Genomic DNA, 24,585 nt, shown 5'->3' with positions numbered 1-24,585 from the left:
ACATCATCTGCTCAATCCGAAATTCAAATCACAAATTTAATGAAAAGCATTTTTTTTTAACTGAAGGTAAAATGTAAGGTCTTAACTCCTCCACGTTCAATGATTTCTGGTTTCTACAGAAGAAAGAGTTTATTTTAAGTGAAAGTGAAATCAAACCTTGGCTTACAACAACAGTAAATACACCCATCATCCTATCCCTAGTTTTTCAGGAAAAGTAGGTAGATAAGAAAATGTAATCTTCTTGCAAAGAATTTGCACAAAAAGGATGAGTTTTGCTCTATATGTGTAATTATCAAGCTAGTCCTCCTATCTAAGTAATAGTAATGCCAAAGGGAGGCAACAAGGAAAAATCATTCATATGCTACGGGTAACAGGTCATATTTGAATGAAACCGATGAGGAAATGAATGTAGTACTGCTATTTCACATGTTTTACAAGGCAAATGCTACTTCAGATAATACTTAGAAATTTATCTAAAAGATGTGTACATATGTGTACATGCATGTGCTTATTAGTCTTTGTTTCATTTATCCTTCTCTTCCCTTACATTATTTTTGGCTGCTGTTATAGTTAACAAAAGAATTGACATAGATTTCACCAAAGCACTCAGTCGCTAAGTAATGACACAAAGGATTTTTGTGAAGCATCTTCAGAGACAACAATGAGCCTTTTCAGGAATTCAGGGAGCCCAAAAAAGCCATCCAAGGAGGACAAGAGCATACCACTTTTGATGGTATAGAGCAGCATCTGCTTCAATGCGTCTTTTATGGCAAAAGTGTAGTCTAGCAGAGACAACTGGTTATATTTAAAACAGCATATAATCTCGACTACACTGACACTGAACAGGAGACTCAATTTTTTGGTGTCACATTTTTTAAAAAACTGTAAATGAGTTAATCTTCTCCTGACCTTCCATCCGGCAAAAGGGTACCACAACAAAGTATCTTGCCAAGAGTAGATACTTAATTCAAATTTCAAGTTCACACACAGTAACTATTACTGAATTATACTTATGTGACAGGCAATGTGCTTGGCATTTTCTTAAACATTAGCTCATTTAGCCTGCTAAATATTATCAGCCTCAGTTAGCCTGATAACTGACATTTGAATGTAAATTCCATGAATTTACAAGAAATTCCATGAATTTACATTACAAGAAAAGGACTTTGTCTCTTTTCTTGACTACTGTGCTCCCAGCCCCTGAAAGAGTGCCAGATATATTTCAAGTGCTCGATAAACATTTGTTGAATGGATGAGTGAATAAAGAATGGAAACCACAAGTACATATTGTGGTTGATGATTGTTTCAGTGATGAGGGGTGAACTGTAGAGCCTGTCTCTGTAGCAAGCCCTTCAGATACCACACACTATAACCTCTATTGGGAGGCTCTATGAATTCAAGTTGGTATGCACAGGCAGGTGTAAGCTCTTTTTATCGGTATCATTGCCCCAAGAAATAAGTAAGTTCACAGGGTAGGAGTATACTTTATACATCTTTAAATGTATCCCTTCCAAGCACAGTATCTTGTTCACTGATTGATGGCTTTTTATATGATACATTAAATTTACTAATACATGGCCGGGAGCAGTGGCTCACGCATGTAATCCCAACATTTTGGGAGGCTGAGGCAGGCAGATCACTGGGGGTCAGGAGTTCAAGACCAGCCTGGCCAACATGGCAAAACCTCATCTCTACTAAAAATACAAAAATTAGCCAGGCGTGGTGGCGGACACCTGTAATCTCAGCTACTTGGGAGGCTGAGGGAGGAGAATTGCTTCAACCTGGGAAACGGAGGTTGCAGTGAGCTGAGATGGTGCCACTGCACTGTAGTCTGGGTATCAGAGTGAGACTTGTCTCCAAAAAAAAAAATTGCTAAGACAAATGTCCCCTTTACCAGCAAGTCCCTGGTCTCTTGGAGTCTATAGTTTTCTCTAATTTTTCAACATAATTCTTATACCATCATCATATTAAACCTTAAATATACCACTTTCACTACATCACTTGTCTCCTTAAGGAGGAGGTTAAGTATTCTCTGACACGTCCCCCACCAACCAGAACATGAATTCCTTAAGAACAGGGTTGTGCTTTCAAGTGTGCCCCAGCAGTTAGCACAACACATCATAGCCACAGTAGACACTTAAATGTTTGCTGAACTGAAACAAATGTTAGATTCTACATAGTTTGGTCTTATTTTTCAAATCTAGTTCTTATCATGGGCCCTCAGTTTTAAATATTTTTCTTTTGCACAATTTGTTCTTTTACATATTGATGTCCTAAACTAGGGGTGTACAATCTTTTGGCTTCCCTGGGCCACATTGGAAGAAGAACTGTCTTGGACCACATATAAAATACACTAACGATAGCTGATGAGATTTACAAAAAATGGCACACACACAAAAATCCCATAATGTTTTAACAAAGTTTACAAATTTGCGATGGGCTGCACTACTCAAAGCCATCCTGTGGCTCATGTGGCCCGTGGAGCATGGGTTGGACAAGTTTGCCCTAAACCATTCTTAAGCTACCATATCAGATGGAGACAGTTAATGAACAAATATTTTGAACTCCTGGAAGAAGGTGCTGCCTGGAAATTAAGAGGTATGCTAAAAGCAGCAAATCTTTAGTTTCAATCAGATACATCTGACTTAAGTGGATCAATGGAAAGACAAAATAATAAAACAACAAAACTGCTAAACTATATTCCAAAAGACAAGGTGTAAATAAGAACCTGACTGCATTTTCCAGCTTTCCAACATCTTTTTAACATATATGTAAGCCTACTGTATGACTTCTCCATATTCTCCCCTCAATCTGGTTTTCAGAAGTACTTTATGTGTGAAAGTAGTAGACATTCAGTCATCCTCAAATCAATCTTTGCATTCCAATGAGACTGTTTTAATCACTGTCTCAAAAGAAAAAAAAACCTCACCATTAAGGCTTTGTTCATTCTGTTTTCATCATCTCCTTCCCACCCCCAGGTTTAGAAACCTTTCCTCCATATTTTCCAACTATCTGAATCCTGCCCATCCTTCATCTCAGGCCATCAAAGTCACTACCTTCTTTGAATTTCTGTAGCATCTGTCTGTACCATTTGTTTGGGACAAAGCATATGATTTATGTATGTAACGTATGGGACAAAGCATATGATTTATGTATGTAATGTATGTATGTATGTATGTATGTATTTCAGAGACAGGGTCTTGCTATGTTGCCCAGGCTGACCTCAAACTTTTGGGCTCAAGTGATCCTTCTGCCTCAGCCTCCCGAGTCAAAGGGACTACAGATGTTTGCCACTGCACTCAGCTTTAATGACATTTTATACTAAGAGTTACTTAATGTTTTTGCTGTTATCAGTATCATCACCCAAAGAAATAAGTTCATAGGGTAGGAGTATACTTTATACATCTTTAAATGTATCCCTGCCGAGCACAGTATCTTGTTCACTGGTTGATAGCTTTTTAAATGATACATTAAATTTGCTAATATAAATATCCCCTTTACCAGCAACCTTGAGACATAATTTGAACCTAACAACCCCCTTTAACAAAGTCAATGAATCTGGGCTAGGAGACATATGACCTGGGTTTTAGTCTTTTTGATCCTGTCACAAATTTGGCACATGACTTTGGCCTTGGCATGTGATGTTTTAGTTTCCAACTCTGTAGGGAGATAACAGTTACCTTGTCAATATTAGAGAACTGTGAGGATTAGATGAGATAACGAATGTAAAATTGCTTTTTAAACTGTCCAACATTCTTTAAGTGTATTATTATTATCAATTGGTAACCAACCAAGCTAGAAAAAGTTGTATATTTCATTATATTTAGAAAATAATTTCTATTGCTACTGTGGCAATTAAAGCTGTATTTGAGTAAAATACTAGCTCAAAGAAAATAATTTCCAAAGCCCAGTAAGTAGGACTGTAAAACCAATGTGATGTTTACAAGGAAACATTTTTGCCAGACTATATGCATCCCTTCCTCAACAATGCTACTAAGCTGGTTTCCCTAGTTTTACACTTGCTCTAGTATAGTTTGTGTTCAACACAGCAGCTAAAATGATCCCTTTAAAACCTAAGTCAGACCACGTCACTTCTTTGCCTAAAACCTCCAAAGCCTTTCCAACTCAGTGCAAAAATGGAAAGTCCTCCCAGAGGTCCCCAAGGCCCTTGTGAGCTGCCTCATACTCTCACCTTGCCACTCTTTTCCATGCCCACTCTGCTTCAGCTCACTGGCCTACCTGCCAGGTATGCTCTTGCGCTGTGGCTCTGTGTCCCTGGAATACTACTATGCTTCCACAAATTGTCCCTGGCTTGCTCCTTTGCTTTAGATTTTTGCCTGAATTTTTCTCCTTTGCTTTAGATTCTTACCTTTTTAGGGGAAGCCTTTCCTAACCACCTAGTATGCAGTAGCAATACCCCCTAGCTCAGATACTTCCTTTCCCTTTTCTTCTGCTTCAGTGTTCTTCTTAACATTTACCTCCATCAACACGCTCCATTTCTACACATAGATCTGTTAATTCTCAGTACTCCCCTCTTCAAGGGAAGCTCCATGAATGCATACTTGGTCTGTTTTGTTCACTACCACATCTAGAATGGTGTCTGGTACATACAGGAAACAATATTTGTTGAGCAAATGGTGAATAAATGGTATCTCTACTAAACAGGTGAACTAACATGCTGATCCAGAAGAGCATGAATTTGGCCTAAGAAGGAGCTCCATCTTTTCCCATTTAATGGACTACACTTCAGAATGAATACATTTCAAAATGACACTTCATTCTGAGAAGAATCCATAGTCATTTAAAAGTACTCACTCACAAATATTTACTGACACCTTACCATGTGCCAGATATGGTACTAGGTGCTGTGGAGAGAAACATGAGTAAGACCCTGTCTCTGGCCTCCAGGTGCATGTAGACCAAGAAGCAGTTTGGTATATTCTCTGAACAAAAATACTGTTCATGCGATTTTAGGATAACAATGTTGTTTATGTATATTCTAAGTGGGGTTTTCTTTCTGAACAATAGGGATGTTTCTTTTAATAAAGACAATGAAAGTTATGCAAATAAATAGCCCCTAAGCTTGGCTGTGCATAATTAAAAAATACAGCTTTTTGTGTTCTACTCCAGACTTATTGAACCAGAAACCAATCCAATACAGCCTGGTTTTCAGGCCAGCATTTAAAAGACCAACATAACTTACTGCATTTCCCTCTGATTTAACTTCTAAAAAGTTCAGAATATCTGAAGAGAAATTTCTTCTCGTTTCACTTTACTTTTTGAAATAAATCTCATTAAAAAAATCAATTTTACTGCAGCCATTTTGAATGTAGTTTGATGAGTCTGATGAATGTCTACAACCATGCAACCACACCATGATCAAGATATCGAACATTTCCATCACCTCAAAAGTTTGCTGTGTTTAAAGTTTAAAAACTTTAAAGTACTAGACATCCAGTCATCCTCAAACCAATCTTTGCATTCCACCTGGACTGTTTTAATCACTGTCTCAAAAAAAATCATTAAACCTTTGTTCATTCTGTTTTCACCATCTCCCTCCTACCCCCAGGTTTAGAAACCTTTAAACTTTAAAGTTTTTAAGCTCACCTCAAAAAGTTTTTAAACTCACCTCAAAAAGTTTGCTGTGTAAAAGTTTAAAAACTTTACAGTCAATTCTACCCTGACCCCCAGCCTTTGGTAAATCACTGAGTGTTTTTGTCATTATACATTAGTTTTGCTTCTTCTCATAAATTATAAACCCTACAACATGTTGTTATTATTATTATTATTATTATTATTATTATTTGAGACACAGTCCCACTCTGTTGCCCAGGCTGGAGTGCAGTGATGTGATCTTGGCTCACTGCAACCTCTGCCTCCTGGGTTCAAGTGATTCTCTTCAGCCTCCTGAGTAGCCAGGATTACAGGTGCCTGCCACCACCCCCAGCTAGTTTTTGTATTTTTAGTGAGACGGGAGTTTCACCATGTTGGCCAGGCTGGTCTCGAACTCCTGAACTCAAGTGATCTGCTTGCCTTGGCCTCCCAAAGTGCTGGGATTACAGGTGTGAGCCATCGCGCCTGGCCATGTTATTATTTTTCTTTAAACAATCTGCTGATTATTGTTGGATGATATATCTGTCATTATAATTGAAATAGGTGTCCTGCAAACACTGTACAGTTGTGTCTTGCTCTTTTATACAGTTTGACATTTGTGCTTTTAATTGGACTGTTTAGACCATTCACACTTAACGTAATTATTGATATGGCTGGGTTCAACTCTACCATCTATTTGCCCCATCTGACCTTTGTTCCTTTTTCTCTTCTTTTCCTGCTTTCTTTTGGGTTAGCTGGGCTAGTTCTTAGCATTCCACTAATCTCTACTATTTGCTTCTGAGCCAGAGGTTGGCAAACTTTTCCTGTAAAGAGTCATAAGTAGATATCTCAGGCTTTGAGAGCTATAAGCTTTTTGTTGTAACTACTCAAATTCTGCTGATGTAGTGCAAATGCAATGATAGGCCACATGTAAATGAACGGCCATGACTGTGTTCCAATTCCATTGTGTTTGTAAAAACAGGCAAAGGCCCAATTTTTGCCCATGGGTTGAATTTTGCCAGTCTGTTTGAAGCTTTATTTATTTATGGCTGTTCTAGAATTTACAATATGCTGCTTTAATTTTTTACAGTCTACCTTCAAGTAATATTAGGGTATTTCATTTATAATGTACAAACCTTACAATAATATATTTCCATTTTCTTCTTCTCATCTTTTATTTTCATACATCTTTCTTCTATGTACACTATAAGCGCCATAATATAATGTCTTTATTTTTCCTTTAAATAATTATATTTTAAAGACATTTAAAAGTGAGAAAACATCTTTTTATTTATCCACGATTTGTTAAACTATTTATTCCTTTGTGTAGATCTAACCATCCATCATCAGTTTCCTTCATCCTAAATAGCTTAACATTTTTTTGTAATGCTGGTCTACTGGCAATGAATTCTCTCATATTCATCTGAAAAAGTCTTTATTTAGCTGTTTATTTTTGGAAAATGTATTTGCTGGGCACGGAATTCTGGAATAACTTCTTTCTTTCAACATTTTAAAGATGTCTTTCCATTATCTTCTGGCTTGCATAGCTTGTGATATGAAGTCGGCTGTCAATCTTATCTTTGTTTCTCTACCTAATGTGCTCTGTTTTCTGTGAATATTTTTAAGATTTTCTTTTTACTCACTGGTTATCAAAATTTTTATTTTGATGTGCTTTGGTGTGGTTCTGTGTTCATCCTGGTTAGGGTTCATTGAGTTCTTAGATCTGTGGACTTACAGGCTTCACCAAATTTGGAAAGTTTTCGGCCATTATTTCTTCAAATTATTTTTTGTTTCCTTTTCTCTTTACTCTTCTTTTGAGACTCCACTTAACACATATATCTTAGACTTCTTGATAGTGTCTCAAAGATCATTAAGGTTGTGCTCATTTAAAAAAATATTTTTTCTAGTAGTAGAATGAGTAATTTTGGATAATTTCCAGATCTTTAACCTCCATATCACAATTTCTTCTGTAGTGTCTAATTCAGTTAATTCCATCAATTAAATTTTTATTTCAGATATTTTTCATAATTGAAAAATAAATGTTCAACTTGTTTGTCTTCCATTTCTCTCATTATGCTCATGTTTCCTATGAATTCCTTGGGCATATATAGTTTTTATAATAACTATTCTAAAGTCCTGTCTGCAAAGTACATTATTTCTGGTGTGTGTGTGGGAGGGGGGCATCTATTTCTACAGACTGATTTTTTCCCGGTTATAGTCTTTCATCCATAATCAGAAGAAAAATTCTTTGCTTGTCAACTGTTTATTTGGATTGTCAACATTGTGAATCTTGTGTCGTTGAATGCTGGATTTTATTGTAATCCAGAGTGTTGGACTTAATACTGGCAAGTAATATATCTGCTGAACACTGATAGCTGAATCATTTTGAGGCTGATTTTAGTCCTTTTATTTTAGGAGAGTTGAGAGTAACCACTACTACAGGGCTAGTTTAGCCCCACTGCTAAAGCATAATCCTTCTAATCTCTTTCTTGAATTCTCCAATGTGTTTAATGAGGCCTCTCTACACTGGATTATTAGAATTTAAAATATTCCCAACTTTGTATAAGTTTTGGGAATTGTTTGGCTTATAGTTCCCCAGAAATCTTCGTTTCTAAACAGTAGTTGGTTGTCTAGCTTTGTAGGATTTCACTCTATAAATGTAGAGGCTGATGTTAGGCCAGACGCAAGGAAACTCCTACGCAATTTCTAGAGCTCTTTCTCTGCATGTTCCTGCCTTTCTAGGACTCTGCTCTGTGAATTCTAGCCATTTTGGTCTCCTTGAACTCCAAATTCTGTCTTTTCAGCTCAGTAAGACCTTTGAGCTTTGTTTGGGTTTCTGTGCAGACAGCTTGGGTGATTGTAGGACTTACTTCATTTGTTTCTGTTCTCTCAGGGATCACTGTCTCACATTGCCTGTTGTCTAAAGTTTGAAGATAACTGTTTCACTATTTTGTCCAGTTTCCTAATTATTTCTGGTAGAGGGCAAATCCCACATCAGTGACTCCATGGGCAGAAGTAGAAGTATCTGTTTTTTTGTTTGTTTGTTTTGTTTTGTTTTTGAGACAGAGTCTTGCTCATGTCACCCAGGCTAAAGTGCAGTGGCGTGATCTCGGCTCACTGCCACCTCCAATGCCCAGGTTCAAGCTTCTCCTGCCTCAGCCTCCTGAGTAGCTAGGATTACAGGCGCCCACCAACACACCCGGTTAATTTTTGTACTTTTAGTAGTGATGGGGTTTCGCCATGTTGGCCAAGCTGGTCTCGAACTCCTGACCTCAGGTGATCCACCTGCCTCAGCCTCCCAAAGTGCTGGGACTACAGGCATGAGCCACCACACCCCACCTCCCTTTCTTTTAAAATGTTTGCTTTTGTCTTTTGTTCATTGTATTGACCTTATATCATAAACCACCTCGAATCCTTTTTTAAGGTAATGTAGATATAAATAATATTAGGACTTTATTAAACTAGGTTAAATCTGAATTCATGTGGCAGAATTTGAAGCAAATAGAATCCCTTTAAATGTTGGGTTAAGGACAGCTCCCCTGATTTAAATTTTGTTATCTATTGCATAAAATATTCTACCTTATATCCAAAGTATCAACAATCCTATTATATAGCCACTGAACTTATTACTTCAAGGTTTCATTTAAAACATGCAAGTTCTACAACTTTTTTTTTTTTTGAGACAGAGTTTTCGCTCTTGTTGCCCAGGCTGGAGTGCAATGGCCCGATCTCAGCTCACTGCAACCTCCGCCTCCCGGGTTCAAGCGATTCTCCTTCCTCAGCCTCCCAAGTCGCTGGGATTACAGGCGACTGCCACCATGCCCAGCTAGTTTTTGTTATTTTTAGTAGAGATGGGGTTTTGCCGTGTTGGCCAGGCTGGTCTCGAACTCCTGACCTCAGGTGATCCACCTGCCTCAGCCTCCCAAAGTGCTGGGATTACAGGCATGAGCCACTGCACCCAGCCTACAACTCTTTTTTTTTTATTTTTTGAGATGGAGTCTTGCTCTGTCACCCAGGCTGGAGTGCAGTGGTGGGATCTCACCTCACTGCAAGCTCTACCTCCTGGGTTCACACCATTCTTCTACCTCAGCCTCCCAAGTAGCTGGGACTACAGGCACCTGCCACCATGCCCGGCTAATTTTTTGTATTTTTAGTAGAGATGGGTTTCACCATGTTAGCCAGGATGGTCTTGATCTCCTGACCTCATGATCTGCCTGCCTTGGCCTCCCAAAGTGCTGGGATTACAGGTGTGAGCCACCACATCCAGCCAACCTATAGCTCTTAAGAATAGCTCCAGGGGCCAGGCGCAGTGGCTCACACCTGTAATCCCAGCACTTTGGGAGGCCAAGGCGGGTGGAACATGAGGTCAGGAGATCGAAACCAGCCTGGCCAATGTGACAAAACCCTGTCTTTACTAAAAATACAAAAAATTAGCTGGGTGTGGTGGCATGTGCCTGTAGTCCCAGCTACTTGGGAGGCTGAGGGCTGAGGCAGGAGAATCGCTTGAACCCAGGAGGCGGAGGTTGCAGTGAGCTGAGATCACACCACTGCACTCCATCGTGGCAATAGAATAAGACTCTATCTTAAAAAAAAAAAAAAAAAAAAAAGAATAGCTCTAGAAACACTGAAATGATTTGATTTTTTTTTCTTGTTTGTTTTCAGCTTCACTCGAAGCCATAGACAACAGCACAACAGATTAGGCAGAAAGATTACTTTTAAGGAGGTAGTTATATTTATGCTTATTTTAATGCAATATCAAGTTATGGAAAACAAACAGCAATTGAAGGCATACAGCTTTTCATTCAGTTCACTTAAAAACATCACAGCCTTTCTTCTGTAAGCAAAGCACAGAAAAGATGAGTCATTAAAGTGACTGATTATAAATGGCAATCATCAGGGCAGATGTAAGTCATTTTGGTTTAATCAGGCCATTAATTATTAGGGTTTATCAATTAGTTTTATTGAAGGCAAGGGAGCTCAAATGAATACTAGGGCATTGATTTTAACTGAGACATTTTCTCAAAGAAAATACAAATGAGGTGTGTTGAAGCTTGGAATTATGGGTCCTCTTCATACCACTAAAGAGAAATAAGTTTCTTCTACCGCAACACATAAACCTTTAGTGAAAAAGCAAACTAACTTATTCTCCTTTTGCATTAAAAATATCAAGTTTAGGTGTTTCCTAATTTAAGGTTTAGGTTTAAGCTATCTTGGCCAAGAGATGACTATCATTTTGGAAATAGTAAGATAAAGGTACAATGCAAAGTGGCTCATTTTTAATATCCAATACTCCTTTTTTCATTTTAAAAGATTTAGTCATTTTATGCAGTAGGCTTTTATAGGCATCAAAATAGATTCCTGTGGGTCAGATTCCCTTAAAGGAAGCAGAGTGATGCCCTGGAAGGTGCCACTGCATACTGACTGTGAGACTGGACGAATCATTTAAACCTCTCTGAGCATACATGTATGTGTGGGTGTGTGTACTCACAACACTCGCATGCTCAGTGTTGAGCACACAATTTCACTTAATTCTCATAACAATCCTGAATTCTCACTGACAACCTTGCCAGTGTTGGAAGATCAGATATCATCCCTGATCTTGTACATCATATCCTGTATATGATATCCTGATATCTGATATCTTGATATCTGATCTTCCTACATCGACAAGGCTGTTAAGAGAATGAAGTGGGCCTGTGTGCTTAGCACTGCTGGCACAGAGCTAGAGGTCAGTGAAATGTTGAATGAATCAAATGAATGGGAAAAACATTTTGTAAACTTGAATGTACCAAATATACTATAAAGCTACTGCTTTGTAGAATCAGTAATGATGACTTCCACTCTAGGAAATCAGGATGTGGATCATTTAATACATTGGCTTATATCCAAATGCTAAATGAGGTTAACTTTCATTATACCAGCTCCACCTGAAGGCAGGCTTCTTCTAGGGTAGCAAGTGTGTTCAGCTGGGATCACAGACGAGTTAACATTATCCAATCACAACATGTGTCTCCTGTCACAATACTGTCTCACTCCTTCAGTGAGATTTCACAGTAAGCTGGGCTTTTTAACGATGATGCAATAAATCTTTGAGTTGCAGCAGTGACAGCCCAAGTAGATAATAGGTGGTTATGATGCAGTTCCATCCAATAACTTGAAATGCTTAGAAGATTATTAGAAAAATATCAGTGGGCAGAAAGAATGGAAGAGTTTACTAAAAGAGCCTTCTGTCATGCTAAGGATAATAGTAGGTGGTTTTAGGTAAATAAAAATCAGCCTCAAAGTGTCTTTAAAACTTAAACATAAAGCTATCATATGACCTTTGTAGTCACTATGTGGTCACTCTTTAACAAAGTATGAAACATTGGTTCATTATACTAATCATATAATATATACCAATGGTAAAATAATTATTTCTTCTCAAATCTGATATGCGCTAGATGGCCTGATGAACTATGATTTACAAATATCTAAAGAAATATACCAATTCCACTCCTAGGTATTTACTCAAGAGAAATGAAAATACAGAACCACATAAAGACTTGTGTATGAAAAGTAGTATTATTCATAATCGTCCCAAAGTGGATACAATGCCAAATATCCCTCTACTAGTAAATAAGCAGACAAAATGTGATATATCCATACAATGGAATACTATTCAACAATAAAAAGGAATGAACTACAGACACATGCTATAATACAGGCACATCTCAAAAACATCATGCTAAGTGAAAGAAGTCAGGCACAAAGATTTCATGTGGTATGTTTCTGCTTATATAAAATGTCCAGAAAAGGCAAATCTGTTAAGAGTCAGAAAGTAAATCAGTGGTTCCCTGGGGCTGAGGACAGGAGCAGGGAGTGATTGCCAATGAGCATGAGGACACTTTTTTGGGGTGATGAAAATGTTCTAAAACTGGATTATGATTATGGTTGCACAACTTTATAAACTTACTAAAAATCACTGAATTGAGTAGATGAATTTTATGGCATGCAAATTATATATCAATAAAGCTCTTTTAAAAAATCAACCTCAAAACACAACTTGATTTCTCATTACCATGACTAATTACTAATAAATAAATTGATAATCCATAGTTTCTGCAGGTGCTTTTGTGGTCACTGTGGTCACTCTCTTACCCTATAACAAAGTATGAAAGATCAGTTAATTACATATACTATATATCAATGGTAAAATGGTTATTTCCTCTTAGAACTGATATGCACTAAGCCTGATAAACCGCGATTACAAATATTTAAAGAAAGATAATAATTTTAAAATGTTACTTTTGTGTATTTAAGATTATTTCAAAAAATGAGTAAGGCTATGTCTATAAAATGTAAAAACAACTGATTCAAACATGAAAAATGTGATCCACCAACCATAGTTGCCTCAATAACCACAAGTAGCTGCTCTGATTTTCAGGCTGGACTGATTTTTTTCCCCCACTGAATTGGCCAAATTGACTGTGGAAATTGGTATCATGTTGAGACAACCCACGTTGCCACCCATAACTGCCTCACGCAGGAAACTGTATCTTTACACATTCTGCATCAATTAGCCATTAAACAATCCACATAAACAGCATCAAGCAGAAGCTTGCTAATAAAGGCCAGAGCCTCAAGAGCATGTGCTTTCCCAACATCTTCACAAAAGGGCTCCTCCGCCCACTGCCCAGCCCCTGCCCCCAGCACAATCAGGGGTCAGGGTGGGAGGTTACCCTTGGCTAGGATCTGGCTGGGTGCCGAAGGGGCTGTTCAAAACAAATAAAAGCTCCTTCACAAAACTACAGTTGGAGTTACTTAATGTGCTTTGTATAGGGACCCAAACGGTAATTTCCTTGTAAGATTAGTTCTTTTTTTTTTTTTTTTTTTTTTTTTTGAGATGGAGTGTCACTCGGTTGCCAGGCTGGAGTGCAGTGGCACGATCTCACCTCACTGCAACCTCCGACTCTCAGGTGCAAGCGACTCTCCTGCCTCAGCCTCCTGAGTAGCTGGGACTACAGGTGCTCGCCACCATGCCCCGCTAATTTTTGTATTTTTAGTAGAGATGGGGTTTCTCCATATTGGCCAGGCTGGTCTCAAACTACTGACCTCATGATCCTACCGCCTCGGCTTCCCAAAGTGTTGGGATTACAGGCGTGAGCCACTGTGCCCGGTGTCTGGTAAGATCAGTTCTAAAGAAAATTGTGATTTTTGTATCAGCTATATGGTTTCTTTTGCCAGAAAAGAAAAACCATACCAATTGAGGATTCCCTTTTTGTTATGACCTATTCACATCAGGTGCTGTTGGTATCTCCAACTTCTACTTCCTTTTGGTCTTTGTTTCATATTTAAACATTTAATTTGCTCTGAACTTTTACATGTCTCACTGAATGCTCTTAGAAACAGGCATGGTACGATTGTTACAGAAACATTTTTAAATGTGGCATGTGGCTGTTGTGGGATGATAACGGAGGCAGAAATAAACTTCTCTTCAACTTTTTCCCCCTATAAAGCAATTACACTGTGTGAATACCAGGAAGCCACTCTCAGTTTACCAGGAGCCAGAGGGCACATTAGCAGGTCTCCACTCCTAGTAACCTCTCCTAGCACTGTGCCTGGGATCTTCAGCAATGCTCTTTCATTATGTTTAATTGTCTTATGAAAAGAAAAAAAAACAATATATCTATCTAGTTATTTCTTGGGGACTGCATTCTAATGAATGAGAACAGCAGGTACAATTAAATATAGACTATGCTGACATTCTGCATTACAAATTCATCTGTGCACAACGGGAACATACTTAAGGGAAAACCACATTGCAATATAAAAGTTATTCTAATGACTCCATTACATAAGAAAGGGTAGGTCATCCAAATATTCTTGCAAAGGCCTTAAATAAAATTAAACCGCATAATTAGCCATCCTCAATGGCAGTTATTGCCTGGAGTCTCATGATTCGGTTCAGAATGGAGGCAACAAACGTGCCCTTTCCTTCTTCAATAAAGGCAGGGGACCTGCGACATTTACAAGATTAATAACAAGGGCAAAAAGGCCTGAGCTTCTCAATTCTCCCTCTCTTAATCCTTTCATAGTAAGTAAAAGAGATTTCCTTCTAAAGTGGTGAATCTTAGATTCCTGCCTGTGATGTGTACATATTCTGGTCAGTGTTTAGGAAAACCCAGGTCTGGAGGAATGTGTTCCTGCACAACCTACTTCCCCAAGTCTAAGATACCACTGACTGTTAAGACTCCTCTTGACTATAAAACATTTTTGGGGAAAAAGGAAAGAAAACAAAGGAATACCACATTATATGCATAAATAAGATGTAAGACAGCAGACTTGACTTGGAGCGGTGTGTCCAGAAGACTAATCCTGGTAATTTGTTTTAAAGAAATAACAAAAAATTATGGTAGATAACACTTACTTGGCACTTAATATATACCAGGAACTGGGCTAAGTGCATTATTATCATATGCATTACCTCATTTAATTCTCATTATAACCCTTGAGATAGGTACTATTATTAACCCCATTTTACAGAGGAGGAAATCGAGGTTCAAATTAATGAAATTACTTGCCCAAGGACACAAAACTAGAGGCTTCGACTAGTAAAGCTCTTAAGCCTTAACAAACTGCATTATATTTATGAGCTAAATCTTATTGGAACTAATAGGATGGATTATCCCAGCTTTGGCAGTGAATAGTTGGGTGATCTTGGGAAGTTCACAAAGAAAATAGCCCAGATGTTTTAAGTTCTTTATATTCACAGGCAAATTTTCTAAGAAAAGGAGATGTTAACAGGAAAGTGTGAGGAACGTTCTAACTATTCCCTCTCATTTAACCTCTTGCTTCTTTTCTTGAGAAATAATTATTTGACATAATAATAGCTGTTATATGCCAGGTACAATGCTATGACCTCAAAGAAGTTAAGAAGCTGACCCAAGGTCACATAGCTAAGATGAATTAAGAGGAAGAACCAGAACTTAAACCTGGGTCTGACCCTCAAACTAGAGCTTTTCCATTAGGCCACCAACCACTTTCCTATGACTTTTTCCTATGACTTTTCCTATAACTAAGCAAGTTTTTTAGGCTGCTTGAGCCTTGATTGCTTCACCTAAGAATGGAGATACAATGATACCTCCTCACAAGGTTATTATAACAATTAAATAAAATTATACATACAAGAGAGCTAACACAGTAGCACATACAAGGTACTCAATAAATGATATTAGTAAAATGATTAATATTGTTATTATTATGATTGTACCCAATCCAGAAGGAACTTAATCTTCCACCAGCAAAAGAGTAGATTTGATTTCCATGATGCTGATCACCTTCAACCATGCCTTTAAAGAAAGGAAGAGACATGGAGAGCTCTTCCAACTGCTAAAGCTGTCTGTCCATTCTGCTTGGCAAAATGTCCCAAGGATAAATCTCTTACTTTAATACGAGAAAGGGGAACAAAAGATGACTTCCAATTTTGCCACATTATAAAAAGTTCTAGGAGAAAAACACTGTCCTCAGAAAATTATGATTCAATGTATTCATCCAACAAATATCCACTAGCATACAATCAATGCCATAAATTCCTCTACCAACAGAAATGACCCTGTCATTCATCATAGAGGTGCTCTCTCTCTCCCTCTGATAAGCTCCTAAACTTCAGGTTTGTGTCAGAGACAAAGCAATGATCAGAGCTAACTGTGGGACTTGGTGAATCAAACATTCATCCACACACTGGGGGCATCTTGCTGGGTGGTTGAACAGAAGCTTACCCTAATGGATACTATAGAGACTGGTGAGCCAAAACACACAACGGTCACACAATCTGCTTCAAATCCCAATCCCCTGCAAGTCAGAAGGCTTTTAGAGGTGGGGACTGGGGAAATAACTATCCTCTTCCATTTGCATTTGTTCCTTGAATGACACACGACGTCTTTCCTTATTTCTCCTCTAAGGCTTCCATTGATACTCATTTTCAGAATGGAAGAGGGTAATTTCCCTCTTACTGATTTCCTAAAAGGGATGACTCTGCCTATGATCAAATCCTACCACAGAAGCATGGGAGAGAGAAAAACTAAGTCCAGGACAACCTTCTCTGATTAAGCTGACCTTCTGAATACAGGTAACTATAGAAAGATGATATATTCTTTTTTTGTTGTTTACATTAAGATTTTAATTTTGAGATAACTATAGATTTACATAGTTATCTCAAAGTTTACATTTACAATGGTAAGAAATAATACAGAGACATCCTGTGTACCCTCCACCCAGTTTCCCCTAATGGTAACATCTTATAAAACTGTAGTATAGTATCACAACCAGGGTATTGACACTGATGGTCAAGATGGAGAACATTTCCATCACCATGAGGATTCCTCATCTTGCTCCATTGTAAACATTCCCTCTGTCTCCCATCCTCTCAGCCCCTGGTAACCACTAATGTGCTCTCTCCATTTCTATAATTTTGTCATCTCAAGAATATTATACAAATGGAATCATACACTATGTAACCTTTGTGACTGGCTTTTTCACTCAGTATAATGATCTGGAGATTCATCCAGGTTGTGGGCATCAACAGTTCGCTCCTTTCTATTGCTGAGCAGTAATCCATGGTATGAATGCCCACAGCTTGCTTAACCATTCACCTGTTGAAGGACATCTGAGTTGTTTCCAGTTTTTGGCTATGATGAATAGAGCTGCAATAAACACTTGCGTACAGGTTTTTGTGTGAACAGAAGTCTTCATTTCTCTGGGATAAATGCCCAGGAATGCAATTGCTGGGTCATACGGTAGTAGCATGTCTAGCTTTCTTTCTTTTTTTTTTAAATGTCAGCAGTGGGGCTGTATCATTTTACATTCCTACCAGCAATGTATTAGTGATCCAATTTTTCTGCATCCTCATTTGCTATTGTTACTATTTTTTATTTTAGCCATTCTGATAGGTATATAGTAATATCTCATAGTGGTTTTAATTTGCATTTCCCTAAAGGCTAATGATATTGAACATCTTTTTCATGTGCTTATTTGCCATCTGTGTATACTCTGCAGTGGAATGTCTCTTCATGTCTTTGCCCATTTTCTAATTGGATTGTTTGTTTTTCTACCATTGAGTTTTGAGAGTTCTTTATATATTCTAGGCACATATTCTTTTAAAAGAATACTTTTAAGACATGTAGCGTTTCTGGTCTCTTGAAAATCACAACATACTGCAAATACAGAAATACCCTGTGATCACCCAAGGTAAACAGAATGAATGACCAATATGGGGAAAGAGGCTTAATTTCTCGAGATGTTCATTTGTGTGGATAGTGTTAGAGCTGGAGAAAAACCAACAACCTAGAGTCAGAGTTTGTTTACCCCGTTAATGGGCTAAGTCTTTTTTTTCTTTTCAAAAACATACACATTCACAAGTTGTAATCTACTATAGCGCTGGATGTGATTAATATTTATTATATTTAAAGGACAATATGGAAATGATTTTTACACAGGAGATAGGGTGTTAACTGTGCTCTCAACACTAGCACTTGTATAACAAATGCCTCCTTCCAGACCCATCTGATTAAACAGCCTGAGAGCTCAGGGAAGGAAGAACGCACATACTAGCTCTCTCATCATTACACATGGCAACATAAAACCTACTGGGAATGACTCCTTTTAAATTGACTTGGGTTACTCAAACACTAACCAGTTCTTTTAAAAAAGTGTTTGGGGCCGGGCACGGTGGCTCATGCCTGTAATCTCAGCACTTTGGGAGGCCGAGACAGGTGGATCACAAGGTCAGGAGATCGAGACCAGCCTGGCTAACACAGTGAAACCCCGTCTCTACTAAAAATACAAAAATTAGCCAGGCATGGAGGCACGTGCGTGTAGTCCCAGCTACTTGGAAGGCTGGGGCAGGAGAATCATTTGAACCTGGGAGGTGGAGGTTGCAGTGAGCCGAGATTGTGCCACTGCACTCCAGCCTGGGCGGCAGAGTGAGACACTGTTTCAAAAAAATAAACAAACAAAAACTGATCCTCCAGAAAGCAAAAAAATGTCATAGGTTATTTTAAAATTCACTATAATGTATATAGTTAATCACAAACTATGTAGATCTCTGCAAAAAACAGATTGTTACAAAGCTTTATGCAAATTATCTTTTAATAAATCATTAAAAATTAATCAGGTTAGTTTTCTATTGATAGCAATACTTTCCAAGAATTCTTTTGTTTAAGAATCACTTTATCCAGAAAATAATCATTCCCTAATTTATTTTTGCCACAAATCCCAACTTTTACACACACTAACATACTATTTTAACTACCACCTTGACATCAAAATTTCTTTCCTAAGGAATTCAAACATCTTACCTCTACCAAACCATTTCACTTTTCCCATTTAATAAATATAACAAAATAATTTTGGAATATACTACAAATATTCTTATAACATTTTTAATCTTAAAATTTATACTGATTTCACTTAAAGGACAATATCAAATATATAACATTTACCTGCCTACACTATTTTGAACTGTTACCCTCTCACCTTCCCATTTTCTTCAAAATTCCTTCCTTAAAAAGGATGCCCTTAGATGGGACTATCTTGTGCATTTTTTTGCAACTTCCTGTGGATCTACAATTGTTTCACAATAAAAAGATTTAAAAAAAAAAAATGTGTTCCAGAATTGGAAAAAACTACTTTAAAGTACATATGGAACCAAAAAAGAGCCCACATCGCCAAGTCAATCCTAAGCCAAAAGAACAAAGCTGGAGGCATCAGGCTACCTGACTTCAAACTATACTACAAGGCTACAGTAAACAAAACAGCATGGTACTGGTACCAAAACAGAGATATAGATCAATGGAACAGAACAGAGCCCTCAGAAATAATACCGCATATCTACAACTATCTGATCTTTGACAAACCTGAGAAAAACAAGCAATGGGGAAAGGATTCCCTATTTAATAAATGGTGCTGGGAAAACTGGCTAGCCATATGTAGAAAACTGAAACTGGATCCCTTCCTTACACCTTATACAAAAATTAATTCAAGATGGATTAAAGACTTAAACATTAGACCTAAAACCATAAAAACCCTAGAAGAAAACCTAGGCATTACCATTCAGGACATAGGCATGGGCAAGGACTTCATGTCTAAAACACCAAAAGCAATGGCAACAAAAGCCAAAATTGACAAATGGGATCTAATTAAACTAAAGAGCTTCTGCACAGCAAAAGAAACTACCATCAGAGTGAACAGGCAACCTACAAAATGGGAGAATATTTTCGCAACCTACTCATCTGACAAAGGGCTAATATCCAGAATCTACAATGAACTCAAACAAATTTACAAGAAAAAAACAAACAACCCCATCAAAAAGTGGGCGAAGGACATGAACAGACACTTCTCAAAAGAAGACATTTATGCAGCCAAAAAACACATGAAAAAATGCTCACCATCACTGGCCATCAGAGAAATGCAAATCAAAACCACAATGAGATACCATCTCACACCAGTTAGAATGGCGATCATTAAAAAGTCAGGGAACAACAGGTGCTGGAGAGGATGTGGAGAAATAGGAACACTTTTACACTGTTGGTGGGACTGTAAACTAGTTCAACCATTGTGGAAGTCAGTGTGGCGATTCCTCAGGGATCTAGAACTAGAAATACCATTTGACCCAGCCATCCCGTTACTGGGTATATACCCAAAGGACTATAAATCATGCTGCTGTAAAGACACATGCACACGTATGTTTATTGCAGCACTATTCACAATAGCAAAGACTTGGAACCAATCCAAATGTCCAACAATGATAGACTGGATTAAGAAAATGTGGCACATATATACCATGGAGTACTATGCAGCCATACAAAATGATGAGTTCATGTCCTTTGTAGGGACATGGATGAAATTGGAAATCATCATTCTCAGTAAACTATCGTGAGGACAAAAAACCAAACACCACATGTTTTCACTCATAGGTGGGAACTGAACAATGAGAACACATGGACACAGGAAGGGGAACATCACACTCTGGGGACTGTTGTGGGGTGGGGGGAGGGGGGAGGGATAGCATTAGGAGATATACCTAATGCTAAATGACGAGTTAATGGGTGCAGCACACCAGCATGGCACATGTATACATATGTAACTAACCTGCACATTATGCACATGTACCCTAAAACTTAAAGTATAATAATAATAAAATAAAAATAAAAGAAAAAAAAACGTGTTCTTGCTTTCCATCCAAGTTGTGACTTTACATGTCCTTATTATAATTCCTTATTAATTATAATACTTCATTTTCAGTGTCCCTGATACTTTAAAAACAGTTTCCCTTAAAGATGCCTTTTGATTTGATAACATCAGTCTGGTTTAGAAAGCAACATTTTCTTAGCTAAGGCGCACGGCTTTAATTTTCAATTATTTGTTTTATACTTTAGTCTCTTATCTTCGGTTTTAAAATATTTCATATTTCCTAGAATTTCCCACTTTGAAGGAATACCTTAAATAATTTATATACATTAAGCACCTAGAACAGTGCCTGGTACAGAGTACATGCTTAATAGTCATTATTGTTATTATTTTCATCACAAAATCTACTCTTGGAAATTCTCCCCTCCCTTTTCTCTTTCTTTTCTTTTATGTCTCTCTGATTTTCTTTGTTCCCCACCTTATCAACAGGTCACACTTCCTTCAGTTAGGAAATCACAGAACCCAGAACCTTAGCTCTTGAAGAAATCTGAGTGATCATCCAGCTACTCTTTCATAGTATATATGAGGGAACAGAGGCAAAGAGAACAGGAGTGACCTGCCTTTCTGGGGTCACCCAGTGAGGCAGTCAGTCAGTAGGACTGAATTGGGAATGTCAGATAAAGCCTTATTCCTTCCTAGAAACTGAGCTTTTAAAATTGTCCAACAGGTTAAGTCAGCTCTGCAGATACGCAGTTCTTGGTAATATCTCTGGGGAAAAAATCGGCTTAACTACAGAAAGAACTGTCCAATTTCCAGATGTTTCAAATTGTGCCAATGATAACAGCAACTTCTAAGTTTCTGTTTCTCTTCCCACTATCCTCTCTTCCCTGACCCTGTCTCTCTCTTTCTGGCATTGTAGATATCCTTTAAATCACGAGGGTTGGTTTTTTTTCTTGGGGTGCGGGGGTTGGTTGGCTGTTTTTTAAGCTACTGAGTTACTAGATCAAACCTAGGTAGGATTTGTCAGAAGCCATGAAGATACAGAAATAATGACAGAATCACCAAGACCCTTTGAAAGAATGGTTTGTCCTTTTGGCAGGGAAAACTTCTTTCTAGAGTGTCTACTGCACTGCTAAGATGTAAGAAGAGCTTTTCTCTGTAAATCTGGTTTACTTTTTAATTTTAAAATTTGGTTTACTGAGGCATAATTTATACACAGTAAAATTCACTCACCCTTTTCAGGTGCACAGGTCTTTGTTTGCTAAAAAAACACATATAACCATGTAACTACCACAAAAATCAAGCTACAGAACATTTCCAACATACCAAAATGTTACTTCATGCCTTTACAGTCAACTCCTCCTCCACTGTTTGTCAAGCAGTGATGTTGATGTTCCATCCCATAGGATGGAAAATTGTATTTTGCTTTTTCCATGTATGTATTCTGCCTTTTCCAGAATGTCATATAAGTGGAATCACGCAGCTGGTAACCCTTTGAGTCAGCCTCCTTCATTTAACATGAAGTATCTGATATTCACCCATGTTGTTACATGTATCAGTAGCTTGTTTTATTGCTGAGTAATATTCCACTCTGTGGATGTATTACAGTCTGTTTTTCCATTTACCAGCTGAAAGACATTTGGGTTGTTTCCAGTTTGGAGCTATTATGAATAAAGCCACTATAAAGAGTTGCCTAAAGTTTTTGTGTGGACATATGTTTTCCTTTCTCTTGGGTAAGTATCTAGGAAGGGGACTGCTGAATCACATTGCAAGAAATTGTCAAACTATTTTTCAAAGCAGCTGTACCATTTTATATTTCTACCAGCAATGTATGAGAATTCTAATTGCTCTGTATTCTAGTCAGCACTTCATATTATCAGGTTTTTTGTTGTTATCTCTTTTCAGGGAAAGAAAGTAGCAAGAAGTATTTTTAGCATACTAAACTGTTAACAATTTAAGCAACCTTGACGCCTTTCTCTTAAAAGTCACAAGCAATCCATCAGGAAATTCTATCGACTATACATTTAAAATATATCCAGAATCACCACTTCTCCCCATCTTTATAACTATCTCCCTGATCTGGGTCCCTGAAACTTACCTGAATTACCAAAATATTTTCCTAACAGCTGATTCTACTCTTGTCTCCCACACTCAGATACAGACACACTGGCCTCTTTGCTGTTCCACTAACACTCCAGGCACATCCTGTGGTGTCTACTCTAACTGTTTCTCATATATCTACTTGACTAGTAACCCTCCCCTTTCAAGCCTTCCTTCCAAACTCATCTTCCCTATGAGGTTTCTTTGATTAATACGCAACCTACCCTTTGCCTCCCCTAACCTCAATCTACTTTTTCTTTTCTATTATTAACAACCCTCTAACACACTCCGTATTCTACTTATTTATTATGTATGTTATTGTTTAAGAAATGTTTCCTAACCCACTCTATCACTGCTAGAATATGAATTCTATGATCATAGAAATCTTTTGTTTCACATATTGATGTGTTTCAAGTACTGTGAACAGCGCCTAGAACGTAGTAGGTATAAAATAAATAGTTGCTGAATGATCAAACTAACACTGGCTTTGGTATCTAAGGTAGCACTAATTGGAAAGTCTGTGTGAGGCCAGATTTATAAAAGAGAAAAGCCAAGGGTAGAAAATAAAATTTGTAACATGTATACTGAAACTACAAGGCTTAGTTTCTTTAAACACAAATCTATCTGGCCAGCATTTTCCTACAGAATTTCTGCAAAAACGTATTTTTTAAAAGTTCTCCTATTGGAGAAAGTAAATGAAACTAACCAGGTTCATATATGCAAAAAAACTCCTGGCACACCAACTATATAGGTTTTTTTTTCTTCTATAAACTTCTGCATCTGTGTAAGATGGCCCCAGAATGATTGCCAATTTTATTTTCTTAATCTAAGTTCTATTCTCATTACCCTTGCATTTCTATTTTTTATCCTCAGGGAAAGAGAGAGCAGTTACTACCAGTGCATTCTCACATCTTCCCAAGAAATGGCATAGGTGTTAATCTTGTATTTATGTTTGATGTGGGTAATGATGGCTATGACTGGAGCTGTAGGTTTATTAATATGCAGGGCTCTCACCTCATTAGTGGCGATGTATGTTTTGAAGTGAAGCTGCGATGTTTCCTGTAATGTCGGATCTGGCCTAACAGATTTTCTCAGTGTTCATTTTCTTTGTTTTTACCCATAGTCAGCACATGCTATGCTTATAGTGCTCTCACATATGCCTTTTAATAAAGACAACTTTTCCACAGTAGTTAATTTGGTGGGCATTTCAAACATTTTTAATAATTATGTCCTCATGTGGAATTATCACACGTTTGGTTTATTTTAGAGAAAAGATTTTCATAATTTTTGACTGAGTAATATAAAGTATAATAAACTCTCTCCCTGGCTTGGTTTTGGAGTGGTGTATTCTTATTAACTGAATAAAGTGATTAATTCATGGTTATAATAAAAACATGCCACATTCTTAGCATTCAATAGTTTATAAAGTCCCTGCATATGTATCTCAACCAAATCTTAAAAAGAGCAAAATAAACAATAGTAACACCTGACTGAATATAACATTTGATGATCCATTATGAATAGCAACTGCTGTGCTTCAATTTCCAAAACAATTTCCAGTTAACATAATATACTATCAAATAAACTAACTTTTACCAGACTAACAAGCCTCATGGGATGAGTGGTTTGCCGCTGCTTATTGCTCAGATTTCATTCTACTCTACAGTCCTCACTGGATATAAACTACAGGATAGACTCCAGGTTTTCAAGAGTTTGTTTGGAAGCCAT

At 37.6% G+C, this 24,585-nt stretch overlaps 1 protein-coding gene across 13 annotated transcripts in view; it reads right to left on the bottom strand.

Annotated features, from left to right (window-relative positions):
* Positions 1-24,585, bottom strand: part of MAP2K5 (mitogen-activated protein kinase kinase 5) — a 267,047-nt gene that overhangs the window by 114,781 nt on the left and 127,681 nt on the right. The window lies entirely within an intron of this gene.

The sequence above is a fragment of the Pan paniscus genome, chromosome 16, assembly GCF_029289425.2.
Source record: "Pan paniscus chromosome 16, NHGRI_mPanPan1-v2.0_pri, whole genome shotgun sequence".
Taxonomy (NCBI): Eukaryota; Metazoa; Chordata; class Mammalia; order Primates; family Hominidae; genus Pan; species Pan paniscus.
Note: the sequence above shows the minus strand (reverse complement) of the source record. Positions and strands in the feature narration are given on the sequence as shown.